General features: G+C 37.6%; 1 protein-coding gene across 6 annotated transcripts in view; it reads left to right on the forward strand.

Moving 5' to 3' along the window:
- Nucleotides 1–14,336, forward strand: part of HCF173 (high chlorophyll fluorescence phenotype 173) — a 128,451-nt gene that overhangs the window by 83,045 nt on the left and 31,070 nt on the right. The window lies entirely within an intron of this gene.

Here is a 14,336-nt window from a genome sequence, read left to right on the forward strand (position 1 = left end):
GTCATATACCCGAATCTTATCAATGTGCTTCCTATAAGTAGTCACATCATTTGGGTTAGTGGGGTGATAATCCCCATAATGATCCAACTCTTGCCAAAGAGATCGCAACGCGACATAATATTGGGCCACAGTCAGTTCCTTTTGGGTAGTCTCATGAAGCTTCTTTCGTAGCTCATAAACCTGTGCATCATTCCCCAACTGTCTATATGTTTCAGTAGTAGCCTTCCAGATTTAGGCTGCAGTATCCAGTAATAGATATCCGCGGGCTATATTTGGACTCATGGATTCGAAAGAAATGACATAATAAGAGAGTCATTCGAGATCCATTTATCCTGTAAAACACCTATGGGAGTAGGTTTGATAGTGGTGCCCGTAATGTGTCCAACAAGCCCTCTACCAGCAATAGTGAGGTAAGCAGATCGAGACTAGATCAAATAATTTGTTCCATCAAATCTCATTGAAAGAGGATGAAGAGTGGGGTAATGGTCGGAGCCAATGGGAGCAGGAGTACCATCAATAGTTGTCATGTTGAAAAAATTGTTTGCAGTTCTTCAGTCTTCACCCTTTCGAAATCACAGAAACATCACAGAATGCAATAGCCGAACAAGTCTAAGTAATGATATAAGCCCCCTTTTTTGTTTTTTTAACTAACAGAACAGTAAAAGAGGGAAAAAAACAGCAGAACCAAACATATGGTTCGGCCAAAGTGCAATGAGTTTGGTTTAAATGAAAAGAGAACTAAATATGGTTTGGTTTGGTTTAATTTAAATATTAAGACTTTCAGAAGGGTTTAAGGGTTGAAGGTCGTGTTTCAAACGAAGAGTCTTGGCTTTGTGGCGATGGCGATGTCTTTGGATTCCTTCTGATTGTTATAGTCTGCGAGGGTTCGTCCATCCTCAAGCTGTTTCCCAGCAAAGATGAGACGCTGCTGTTTGGAGGAATACCCTCCTAGGGAGCATTTGCAAGAAATTCACTGACCACTACCACGAAGACGAAGGACAAGGTGAAGTGTGGCGGGAATGGCGGAACTTCGATGGCGATGGTGAAGACGATGGTGGAGTTCTTCTTCTTCTTTCCCTTTTTTCTGTTCTTGGTTTTGTCGAATCTAACTCACTGAATGCAGCGGTACTGAAGAACAGCCAGGCAATGAGTTTTGATGAGTACTGAAGGATATCCAGAAAGAAAGGGCGATTGGTTTCGATGGGTCTTTGATGGGTTTGAAGAACTGCTAGAAAGAAAAGGCGATTGGTGAGGGGCGATGGGTTTCGATACTCTTCTGTGACAGAGACAGCGAAAGAGAGAGAGAGAGAGAGAGAGAGAGAGGCGGAGGAGGTAGGTTCAAGACTCTCCTTTTTTTCTCTTCTTTCACTTCCCTAATCGAAATTAGGCTCTGATGCCATGTTGAGAAACATGATATTGGTAGAATGGCTTATTGATCAATGATCTCAAGCCCTCTATTTATAATTAAGTGGAAAGTACACTATTACAAGAAATAGAATTTTACATGAATACAAACTCTAATTGAACTCCTAGTAGAATCCAACATGTATAATCTTTCCCTTTGAATTAGACTTTAGGCAAAGAGGAAGAATTACAATCCTTAACCATTAGATTCTATGTCAAAGTTAACCATTATGGGTATTTGTTATTGAAGAATTGATTGGATGAGAACAGTTCAAAGAGTGAGAGAGGGCAATGCTGAACTGAAACACATTATCATAGAAAACCTAATGTCTCATATTAAAATCAGTAAAATCTGAACTTATAGAATGTGGCAATATGATTCCTACTAGAAAGTGTAATCGCCCAGCAAGTCATTCAAACAAAAAGGAACCACTGTGATCATGGAGACGATAAGAATAACATTTAGTCTAACCTAATATTGCTACTGAGGCTAAGAGATGCACCTAGAGGGAACTAACTAGAAGAACCTAAAGATTGCAACCATGGCAGACATTACAAGTGGAGCAGCAATGGGAGCTGCAATATTAATTGCACCATTGGACTTGAAGAAGACCCACTAGTCCCATTCTTGGTCGGCGGCGGTGGCGAAGAATTCTCTGGTTCCAACACCTAGCTGGCCCTCTAAAGTCTTAATTTCTTTTTGCTTTGTATAGGGGCTTTGGCAGTTCAGCAATTAACCATCTGAGCTCCTGTCTGTATTGGTCAAATGCCATTAATTACTGCATCATATATAGCTCAAGTATCCTACTTTTCTATAGGTCTTGTCTTCTGCCTCTAAACAGCATTTATTAATTTTGTTTAAACAGCATTTACTCTTCTTGTTATGCTAGAATATGTGTCAGCAACTCAACCCCAATCCAGGTAGAAGCTCTAGCCATCAAGTGGTCCCTAGAGGAAGCCAAAAGCTTAAACACAAATAAAATCATCATAGAGGGAGATAATCAAGCAGTTATGCAGATCTTAGTTTCAAATTCACAATTGATCCCATGGAGAATTACTAACCTGTGCTTGGTACTTAAACCGTAGCTGCTGATAAAAAATAAAAAAAGAAAAAGAAGAAAGAAAGAAAGAAAGACCATAAAGCTACAGAATCCATTCTAAACCTGTGCTTGGTGCTTAAACCGTAGCTGCTGATAAAGCTCTGGAAATCTCAGATCGTAGCAAACTGTGACACCCAAACGTCCAATGGGGCTGTCTACTACAACAACATCCGTCCCTGGAAACTTCACCAACTTTAGGAGCCCAGCATTAAGTTCAAATCAAATCACTTACTTATGTGGAAACAAGAGCTTACCTAGAAAATAAAGAAAATAAAAATTCACATTTTGCATGACACATAAACTGGAGGAAAAGACATCCCATAGAAAGGAAGAAGCAGCAATCTATTAAACTACAAACGTGGATAACACACAAAATTTTAAGAATCCACATTTCCAAAGTTTATGGTGTCAAGTAATATAAAAAGTCTTAGCAGAAGATTGACTTAACCAGTTAAATGTAACCACCAAATGTTTATTCCAACTTCCTCCATTCATCCCACACACTAAGCTTGTTTTACAGAGTGTCTTAGAGAGCCCAGTGTTATCTATGCGTTAGTTTCTTTTAGTCACAGACACTATAAGGTTTTCATGGTCAGAAAACGGGCTGCATATCCTTGTACTTTAGTTCATTCGAACTTGTGGGGTACTCTGTTACTTTTGTTAATGACTATTATAGAGTCACTTGACTTTATTTTTCCTTCAGAATTATTAAAATTCAAAGTCAATTTATTATAGTATTACTAACCCCAGCCAACACTAATCTTGACTCTCTCACCCCCCCCTCCCCTCTTCTCTCCTCTGTTTTGGTTTGGACACCCCCTTTTTAACCCTTAATAAAGTCAGCCCTAATTGTGGTTGTGTAATTGATTTGCGAATTTACATACAGTGAACAGATTTGAGGAAGTTACAACTCGTAGAGTAGCAGGAACTTCTACCGCCTCTCTATCCTCTTTCACTTCTTTATTAGTTACACTAACCAAACAGTGAGTAAACCTGATGAGCTAGATCAAACAATATAAGTAATAACACTGAGAATTACACATTATGAATATTTAAGCTATTGAATACCTGCTTCTGGAACATCCACATCAAACCTTCAAACAGGAAGAAAAAACTTACATAAAGCTTACTATGTTAATGAGTCTAGAATTACAATTTATAAAGTAGTACTAGCCTACATAAGCAGAGGTACTTTACAAGTTCAATTTGTATAAAGCTAAGGGTATAAAGTAGTTGGACATTTGATTAGTAGTGTACTTAAATATCCAAAAAATTTCATGGGCTTGAAACTATGGTGACTGAAATAGAATAAGTAATGAAAGAATTGCACATTAAAATTTTGAAATACAAAATGAATGAAAGATATGCACATTAAAATAGTCTTCATGCTGCAAGAAGAATAAGCAGAAACCACTCAATGGTAAAGGGACTCTTCCAGTACATGGAGCAGGATATCCTCATCAAACCAAATGAAACAGCCAAGACAATTCATGCAGCGGGGGTAGAGGCAGCTAGCAGAAACTTGACCATTAGATCAAAATCATGTAAAGAATCTCTTCAAGTTCATTCCATTTTAATTTTGTTCATATTTATATATATATATATATATATATATATATATATATATATATATATATATATATATATATATATATATATATATATATATATATATATATATATATATATATATATATAGAGGCTCCTGCAGCCATTTGCGTAGGGTTGTGGCATCCGTGTCCGTGTCGGCAGAGAGTTCCAGATCGTTTGAAAGAATATTTGAAAGCAGAAGGAAACAAGAAACCAGAGATGTTTTATTCTTGTCTTCCATATTCTAGCATCACAACACCTTACATGATTATTCCTTTGCAGCCCCTGTCTCTCTCTCTCTCTCTCCCCCCCCCCCAACCCCTTCTATCTTTGACAATACCAATTTTTGTACAAGGACAAATAAATGGACACCTCACAAGGAAATGGAGGAATAAGGATTTTGCTGTCAGTTTTTTTTTTTTTTTTTTTACTTTAGGGTGTACAGATGTTGTATGCTTCTAAGACTTTTTTTGTAGAACAAGTAATAAAAAATGAAAATAAGTATTCTTTGATTTACAATTGCCAATGCACCTGAATTAGATTCCAGGACAAACACATGTACAAAGAACCAACAAACCATTAAACTTGAACTGCCAATTATGAAGAATTTCTATTGCATGTTGGAGTCCTGCATTCTAAGAATGGCAAAGTCATCCAACTGTACTTCTTAATTAGTCTAAATTCTCAAACCCCATATCCTTAGAAAATTGAAGAGTTCAGTCAGTTGGCACAAAGGAAAATCTACCCAGGAAATTAAAAAATACAATCAAATTTGTATATTTCCTCACAAATGCAACTAGATTGTATCATCTCTACAAGACCAGATTTGGCTAACAACATCAGCCAGCTTAAAAGTCGAATCCTTTACCAACTCTAGGAATCACAACTTCCTTGCATCTGTTTTTATATTTTAAGTTTATAAACCAATTACAAGACCACAAAATATCCATGTACAAAGCATGGCCCCAGGATATTCATATACAAAAAAGATTGACAACCAAAAAATAATTCACCATGTACAAAACATGACCCCAAAATATCCATGTACAAAAAAGATTGCCAATATCTATTGAATGCATCAATTTCGACGTTGACGGCGTGCTTGTCAATCACCCCACATTTGATGCATGATTTGATCCCTTAATATAACCCCTTGTCGACCACTCTCGACTCTACTAAGTTGTGGCTCAATGACTGGCATAGGATCAAGAACGCGTGTTAAAAGATCTCTATCCACTTCATCCAATATAGAGTCTCGTGGCATTACTCCTCGAATGAAGTTATGCACTGATGCACAAGCTAACACGATATCTATTTGCTTCTTCCAAGAGTACTTTGGTTTTATATTTAGTATATCAAACCTCTTCTTCAACACACCAAAGGCCCACTCAATGTGATTCCTAAGAGAGAAGTGCCTATGATTAAATAATTCATTTTCTGTTGTTGGAATTCGACCCCGTATCTCATTGAGATGATAACGAGTGCTTCAAAATGGGGAAACAAAGTGTCGAAGCAAGGGAAAACCAGCATCATCCAGATAGTACTTACCTGACCATATAAACAAAAGCACTAAAGATTAGTGCTTGAATAAAAAGGAAAAAATAAATCTATCTTATGCTTAAATATAATGCCAATCACAAGCCTGGAGGACACACAATTCCATTTTCCATTGTAATGGCACTAGCTAATATCCTTGAGTCGGAAGCTGACCCCTCCCACCCAGCTAAAACCATTGTAAACTTAAGATCAAAATCACAAGCCGCCAATACATTTTGTGATAACCATTGCTTTCGGCCATGAAATCTACCTTCTATCTCTTTAGGTGCCGATGCCGGTACATGTGTACCATCAATTGCACCTATACAATCCTAAAATAATGATGATCTATTAGATCAACATCCATAATCTTAAAACATAAATAAACAAAACTTTGGAATTGTAAGGATTCCATACCTTGAAGTATGGCCACCATCTATAATTATGTCTAATAATTGAGTGTGTCTCTGTAGATGGTTGTCGAATGATAAATTGATCTTGCATATCAAGAATAGCATCCAACACTAAGTCGAAGTACCTACTAACTGTCTCTCCTGATTTTCGACAGTAACCTACATTGTTACGGTTGACTACACTAAATGCTATAGTGTGCAAGACTATAGCAACTTGCTCCTCAACACTACAATGAATTGTGCCATGGAGTCTTCCGGATGATCTGAATAAGAATGTGGACCTATGAAAGCACTTTATGTTCATCCGAAGCATATCATGGTATCTTATGTCATTCGCTTCGATGTCTATTAATAAGGTCCTTGTAGTCAAGTATGAGTTTCTAGGTGGTGATGGTCCATCCTCTTCTTCATCTTGTATATTAGCCCCATCATCCAATATAATAAATATGCAAGCTATCGTAGCTAGAGAAAATGCAACGGCTGCAACTTTTCTTCGTTGCTCATAGCTACCAACATCCACACTTGACATCATCTACTCATATAAAGAATTGTATATACATAAAGAATGTGACAATATGATTCCTACTAGAAAGTGTAATCACCCACAATTATTCAAGCAAAAAGGAACCACTGTGATCATGGAGATGATAAGAAAAACATCTAGTCTAACCTAATATTGCTACTGAGGCTAAGAAATGCACCCAGAGGGAACTAACTAGAAGAACCCAAAGATAGCATCCATGGCAGACATTACAAGTGGAGCAGCAATGGGAGCTGCAATATTAATTGCACCATTGGAACTTGAAGACCGACTAGTCCCATTCTTGGTCGGCGGCGGTGGAGAAGAATTCTCTGGTTCCAACACCTAGCTGGCCCTCTAAAGTCTTAATTTCTTTTTGCTTTGTATAGGGGCTTTGGCAGTTCAGCAATTAACCATCTGAGCTCCTGTCTGTATTGGTCAAATGCCATTAATTACTGCATCATATATAGCTGAAGTATCCTACTTTTCTACAGGTCTTGTTTTCTGCTTCTAAACAACATTTATTAATCTTGTTCAATCTAAGATCTATAGAAAAAAACACATTATTCTTTTTGAACACATTCTAATGGGATGATAGCTCAAAAGTATCAGGCAAATTTGATAGTTTAGTCACATAAGCCAATATTTTTACATATTATTAATAAGAATATAAGCATCAAACCAAAAGCAGAACACATAAAGCAAGAAAAGACAACAAAAGCATAACACATAATACAAGAAAAGTCAACATGAAAACGAGAAAAAAGATGAGTAAAATAAATTTCAGGATTTATTGCACAACAACAGACAGAAAAAAGAAAGTGACTTTTTTTAAGCACTACTGAAGCCACATATGAAAATGCAAACTAATTTAATTGCACATGAGTTTCAACTAACGCCTACTTGTTTCTCAAGCGCAAATGAGTTTTGAATGCCACCGACAAGTTCAAAACCTAAGAACAGAGAGTATCCAAACATATTGAGTACATTTCTTTGCAAGTCCTACACAGGAGAAAAGGCTTAATCAAAAAATGGGTCAAAATTTTACTTTGATGAGAGTTCGTTGCGTTAAAATGGAAGGGGTAAAGGGAGTGGAAAGAAAGAATAAAGAATGGAATCCAAACAGGTTTCGAATTAGAAACGCTGAAATGATGAAACCAAGAAGAAGAAGAAGTCGAATAGGTATTTTGATATCGAGGTAAAATTAACTGTCTTGAGAACTGAAGAAGCACGAAACCTAAAAACAGAAGTACCCATTTCAGAATATCGACTCAGTAGATAGAAGATGAAAAATACATTAGAAATAGGAGAGAAGATGAATACGAGTAGAAAAAAAGGAGTGGAAGAAGAAGAAGACTCACCCATTAGAACTCCCGCAAGTGAGAGCTTCAGCTGTTGTGCCTTCATTCGTTCGCCCAAATTTCCCTCTTTTCCCCTCAAAACCCCATCAAAATCATGGGATTTTGAGAGGGCGTGGGGTGGGAAAAAGAAGCCCCAACAAGAATTCCACGGTGGCAAGGATTGTCTGTTATTTTCCCACCCCATGTATCCAAACATACCATAGTTTAGAATTTTGTGGGAAAAAGGTACAAGTTTCCCACCCCTTTTTATCCACCCCACTTTATTCCTGCAAACAAACGTAGCCTAACAGTAACCTCCTCAAATCTTGCCACCATTTCTGCTGCACACGCTTCTTGAGGCGATGGAAAATAATCGTGGGTATAACTGAGCCGGTGCTTCTCTCCTCATTGCCCCCACATTGCCTTCGGATCCTCCATTGTGGGCATTGTACCCATGGATTTTTATTTGCAGCAGCGGCTGCTGCAGGCAGCCAGCCGCTGTGATTTTGCCACGTGTATAGTAGTGAATCCAATGGTTGTAAATCAAAACGCAAGGACTTGAGTGTAAATTGAAAATCTTCATTTTACTTTTTTCGAATTATATATTTAGTATTTACAATAATAGATCCCTTGAGATCGGTGGAGCTCCATCTTCATGGCCTACTTTGAATTTCTTGGGCGGTTCATGGCCTGCCTTGGATTTCTTGGGCGGGCGTTTGTCGTCTCCTGCAACTTTAGAGGTGTGAACACAGAAAATAGAAGAAACGATCGATAGATACCTGATTGGGTTCTACCCTAGGGTAAATGCTTTTTGTTTCATCATTGCTCCAATTAAAATCATTCACTTGGGATTTTGACGAAATTGTTGCGAAGCTAACATTTAAGAAGTGGAAATGGAAAGAAGACCAAGCAGGTCCTGAAAAAGTGCTGTAAATGGCCATTAATTTTTACTTAATGGCTAAGCAAGCAGTCACTGTTTGCATATACATATACTAAGCAAAATGGTGGATACAGTAACTAAGAAGGCTTAGATTCATTCTAAGGTGACTTTTCAGTGCTTCAAGAATTAAAGATCAGGAGCAATGGGGTTTTTTATCAATTGTTTTTCCTCCCTCTCGCTCTCTCTCTCTCTTCCCCCTTGTGTTCGCTTCTCTGGTGGTCTAGGAGACAACATGAAATGCCCATCCAAGAAATCCAAAGCGGACCGGGAAGCTCGAGCTCCACCGATCGCTAGGGTAGAAATATAACTTAAGATTAAGAATGAATCATGCGCGACCAAATTACTCTTCAAGGAAAAACAACCCACTACAGTTCATTTTGAAGCATTGATCTGTAGAGGAGGAAGATGGATATTAAAGAAGGTAGTTTCTCTGAAATTCCTAATTTCAGAAAAACCGATTCGAAATCCTAATCGCAGAGACCTAGGGTATGCAGCGATGGTGGTGGATGGTTCCCAAAGTTAATGGGTGCTGGTTATAGAGCTGGAAGGGGTTTAACAGCTATGGGAGAGAAATTGACAGAGAAAACTGAATCGAGTTTTGGTGAATCTAACGAGTTTTTGTAAATTTGAAAAGATTAAGTAGGAATTGATCAAATAAAAATTTTTAATTTACATTCAAGTCCCCGTGTTTTGATTTTCAATCGTTGGATTCATTGTTGGAGGCGTGGCTAAATTGCAACCGCTAACTGCAACCTGCAGCAGCAGCTGCAAATAAAAATCCTTGTACCCATCCATCCCCTGCCTCCGTCGCCTTGGTGGAGTATGAAGCTTGGCTAATCGATGACTTTCCTCACACTGATCAAGAGCATAAGACTGTTCTAGTGTTGGAAAGGGAGAACGACTTAATACTTGCACTCTAATTTGATCGTACTCCACATTCAAACCTGCCAAGAAGTCTTATATACCCGAATCTTATCAATGTGCTTCCTATAAGTAGTCACATCATTTGAGTTAGTGGGGTGATAATCCCCATAATGATCCAACTCTTGCCAAAGAGATCACAACGCGACATAATATTGGGCCACAGTCAGTTCCATTTGGGTAGTCTCATGAAGCTTCTTTCGTAGCTCATAAACCTGTGCATCATTCCCCAACTGTCTATATGTTTCAGTAGTAGCCTTCCAGATTTGGGCAACAGTATCAAGTAATAGATATCCACATGCAATATTTGGAATCATGGAATTCAAGAGAAATGACATAATAAGAGAGTCATTCGATATCCATTTATCCTGTGAAACGCCTGTGGTAGTAGGTTTGATAGTGGTGCCCGTAATGTGTCCCATCAAATCTTACCGAAAGAGGATGAAGAGTGTGGTAATGTTCGGAGCCAGTGGGAGCAAGAGTATCATCAATAGTTGTCATGTGGACAAAATTATCTGCAGTTCTTCAGTCTTCACCATTTCGAAGTAACAGAAATGTCGCAGAATGCAATAGCAAAACAACTCAAATTGATTTACTTTTTTTTTTCTCTCTCTCTCTCATGGTGGGAGATCTCGCCGAGATCTCACGAGATATCTCGCTATTTTGACATAGCGAGACGAGATGAGAGGCGAGATCTGCGAGATGGGAGATCTCGCCACATCTCGCCGAGATCTCGCCATATCTCACCGAGATCTTGCCATATCTTGCTGAGATCTCGCCTATATCTCGCTGCAACCATAAAAAATTGCCAGAAACTTGATTTTTTTATTGGAATTTGTTGGGGATTCAACTTCTAAACATCTTTAAAACATCAAATTATCATCATTCAAGTCTATTTTAACTAGATCTACAACAAAGGTAAGATTTTCCCCCAAATTTGAATTTTTTCAAATAGAATATTCTACAATGGGTGTGTGAGTTTAGTGTAAATATATGTTGATCCACAAGCTTTGATCTAACTTTCATGGAAACCAATTTAATGTGACATTTAAACCTATATGTGACATACTATAGTGATGAGTTGACTTGGGAGTCATATGTGGTCACTGTTCAGAATCGATTGATGCGAGAATCTTTGAGTGATACTCTTCTTTGTCTTGTAGTCTTGTAATCTTATTACTCACATACTCTTGTGATTGTGATTGTGAACTTATGGATTATGATTTATGACTTACTAAAAGTCTAAAACTTCTTATGGTTGTAAAATTTTGAAGCCATTTAAGTTCTTTGATAGTTTGATGTGTAATGTATTTAATACTTTATAGTTGATAATTAAACATGAATTACTTGATATCTCTACATTTCGGTTTTATGCATAGGGTTGACTTAGAAGACATAGTTAGGGTTATTTTCTCACAATTCTAAGGCCACCAATGTGTTCAAAAGGCCTTAAATAGACTACATACCAAATTTCAGCCCAATCGAGGCCCTAAAACCCACCGAGATGAGTCACCGAGATTACGCCAATTTTTTGGTAGATCTCGACCGAGATCTCGCCATCTCGGTCGAGATCTCTCTATTTTGGAGTGGCGGATCTCGCTCGAGAGCGAGATCTCCGACCATGCTCTCTCTAACATAATAGTAGATTAGAAGAAAGAAAAAATAATAATAATATGGTTCGGCCAAATATGCAATGGTCTTGTTTGGTCTAAATTTGGAGAGCCAAAATATGGTTTATAAATTTGGTGAGAACCAAAATATGGTTCGGCCAAGATTTATTGTTTACCTGGTTCATCCATCGTCATAGCTAGGTTGTCTGATTCGTTTTCTCTTCTTCCTGAAGTCCTAAAGGGTCACCGGGTCTTCTAGTTGATACCCGTGATTAGAATCAGAAGCAAAAGCCGGAGAGACGACGAGAACGAAAGCTAAGGCGAAGGCGATGGTGGCTTCGTGCAGCAGTTTCTCTTCTACTTTTTTTATGTTACTGTTCTTCTCGAATTGAGGCGGTAGATGCAGCAAGTAGCGACAAGCAGCAGCGATGGTGTTTCTCTTCTTCTCTTTCTTCTTAGTCTTCCCTAATCGAACCCATTGTAGTGCAGTGGAATTGAAGAACAGAGAAAAAAAGAGATGGGTTGTGATGGGTTTGCGATGGGTGCAGTGGAACTGAAGAACCGAAAAAAACAGAACTGCCAGAAAAAAAAGGCGATGGGTTTTTTTTGAAAAAATCAGGGAATTACGATGGGTGGCTTTTGGCTCGGCAAGAGATGTTGCAGATGAAGAAGAAGAAGCTCGGTTGCAGTGGTGATGGTATAGTTGCAGCGGTGATGGTTCTTCTTCTCTTCTTTTTTATTTTTTTTAAAGATGAAAAAAAATAGAAAAGGCGATGGTTGCTTGGAGAGACGTCTCGGTAATGGAGGTAGGTTTTCCTTACCGAGAATCTTTTTCTCTTTTTCTTCCCTAATTGAACTTAGGCTCTGATGCCATGTTGAGAAACACGAAATTGGTAGAATGGCTTATCGATCCATGATCTCAAGCCCTCTATTTATAATTAAGTGAAAAGTAGACTACAACAACAACAACAATAAGCTTTGTCCCAACTAAATGGGGTCGGCTACATGGATTCTTGCCCTCTAATCAATTCTGTTCGAGGCCTTGCTAGATACAAGGCCTAAGCTATACATATCCTTTCTCACCATTTCTCCTAAGGTTATCTTAGGTGTACCCCTAGCTCTTCTAGTTCCTTCAATATGGATTATATCTAAGTGAAAAGTAGACTATTACAAGGATTAGGATTTTACATGAATACAAACTCTAATTTAACTCATATACGAACTCTAATTGTACTTCTAATAGAATCCAACAATTAGTAATTATTAAATACATGAAATCAAAATTTAACTACCCAAAATTAATTTGCACACCATCAAAATGTAGATTGAGTGATGGTGTCTTACATACATCAAAAGAAAGCCAATACATCATGTAAATGTAAGTTATTTTTTGAAAAATATAAATTTTTAAGTAATTTTTAAAATTAGAAAAATAAAGAAATACTAGCACACTTCAAAAATTAAATCTAACAACATAAATTATTAGATCTAGCTACTAGAGACAACATATATTAAATTCAAAAGAATCTAACATCATTTGAGCATGAAACAAAAAAATTTAGGGACATTTCAATTACGTTGTGAAAAAACCTTGAAATGTATCACCAAGAATTGTGGAAATCACCCAAGGATGGAAGGAAATGGCTTAAAATCACCTAGAATGAGCTCACAAAGGTTGAAATCAGAGGGGAAACAAAGGGGTTCCACCTAGGTTTCGTTCGAAACTCTACAGAATGTGAAGTTTTGATTGAAATTCATGACTTTTAAGTGAAAAAAAAATCACCTGGTTTAGCCAATTGACCCAAGTTTCACATGTTTTGAGCAATTTCAACGAAATTTTGCAGGTTTTGATGGAAATCTGTGATTTCATTTCAGTATCCACAGGTTTTGTTTCGACCTTTTCAAAATGGGAAATTTCGCATGTTTCGAGGAAATTTTGTTCCATGCTCTTGAATAATGCCAATAGTGGGGAGGAATCTTTACAAAGCTATGTAAAAGGAGCAGCCCCATTGTTTGCACAAGTAGGTAAAAAGTGTAGCTGCAATATTTGCACAAATGCGTAAGGGTTGCAGCTCCAGTGTTTGCATAAATAGGTAAAAACTGTGGTTCTGCTGTCTGCACAACTAGGTAAAAATTGCAGCTCCACCATCCGTACAAGTAGGTAAAAGGTGCAGCTCCGTCGTCTGAACAAGTAGGTAGCTCCAACGTCCACATAAGTGCTCTTTGCAAGAAGGCAGGTAGTAGGTAGTAATTCACCAAATAAAATTCGTCTTCAATCTCTGCTTCGCAGGACCAAAAAATATTAGAATCTCAAAAGGAAAGCCTCATATATCTTCAATCAACCCCTCACACTAACAAATAAAATCCCAAACTTATGTAGTCCATGGTTAACCAAAATAAAATAATAGCAAATTAGTAATTAATCCATCAATCCCAACTCCATCCATGGTTGAGTCCAAGCAAACATGTCAAATGTTTTAGATCCTAGGTTCCAAACCCATTTTGATAAGTCACGCGCTTACAAAATCATCAAATTGGCCCTACGTATACAAGTAACGGTAATATTTTTAATAAACCAGATTTTTTCAAGGGGTTGTTGGTAATAAAGAAAAGAATGGCTTGAATGTAATTTAGAGAAGTCTCTGAAAAGAAACACAAATAAAAGCTGAAGGCTAAAGTTGGAAAGGGGAAAACTCTCGATGGCAAGCCATAAATACATGAAAAGGTATGCACAAAGTTATTCTTAAAAAAACAAGGAAAAGAAAAAGGAAGTTAAAGAGATAACATGAGGTGGGTTATTTGAAAGGAAAATAAAGCCAAAAATAATGGGCTGATAGAATGAAAGAAAGTCTAAAGTTAAGGAAACAAAAAGGGAAACAATCCTAATGAGATTGCTAACCTAATAGAGCAAATTTAGAATTGAAAAAAATAGGGAAGTTAGGGATTATGAGCAGGGAGTTTC

Source organism: Hakea prostrata, chromosome 5, assembly GCF_041222555.1.
Source record: "Hakea prostrata isolate BN-2017 chromosome 5, UWA_Hpros_2, whole genome shotgun sequence".
In the NCBI taxonomy this organism is placed as follows: domain Eukaryota; kingdom Viridiplantae; phylum Streptophyta; class Magnoliopsida; order Proteales; family Proteaceae; genus Hakea; species Hakea prostrata.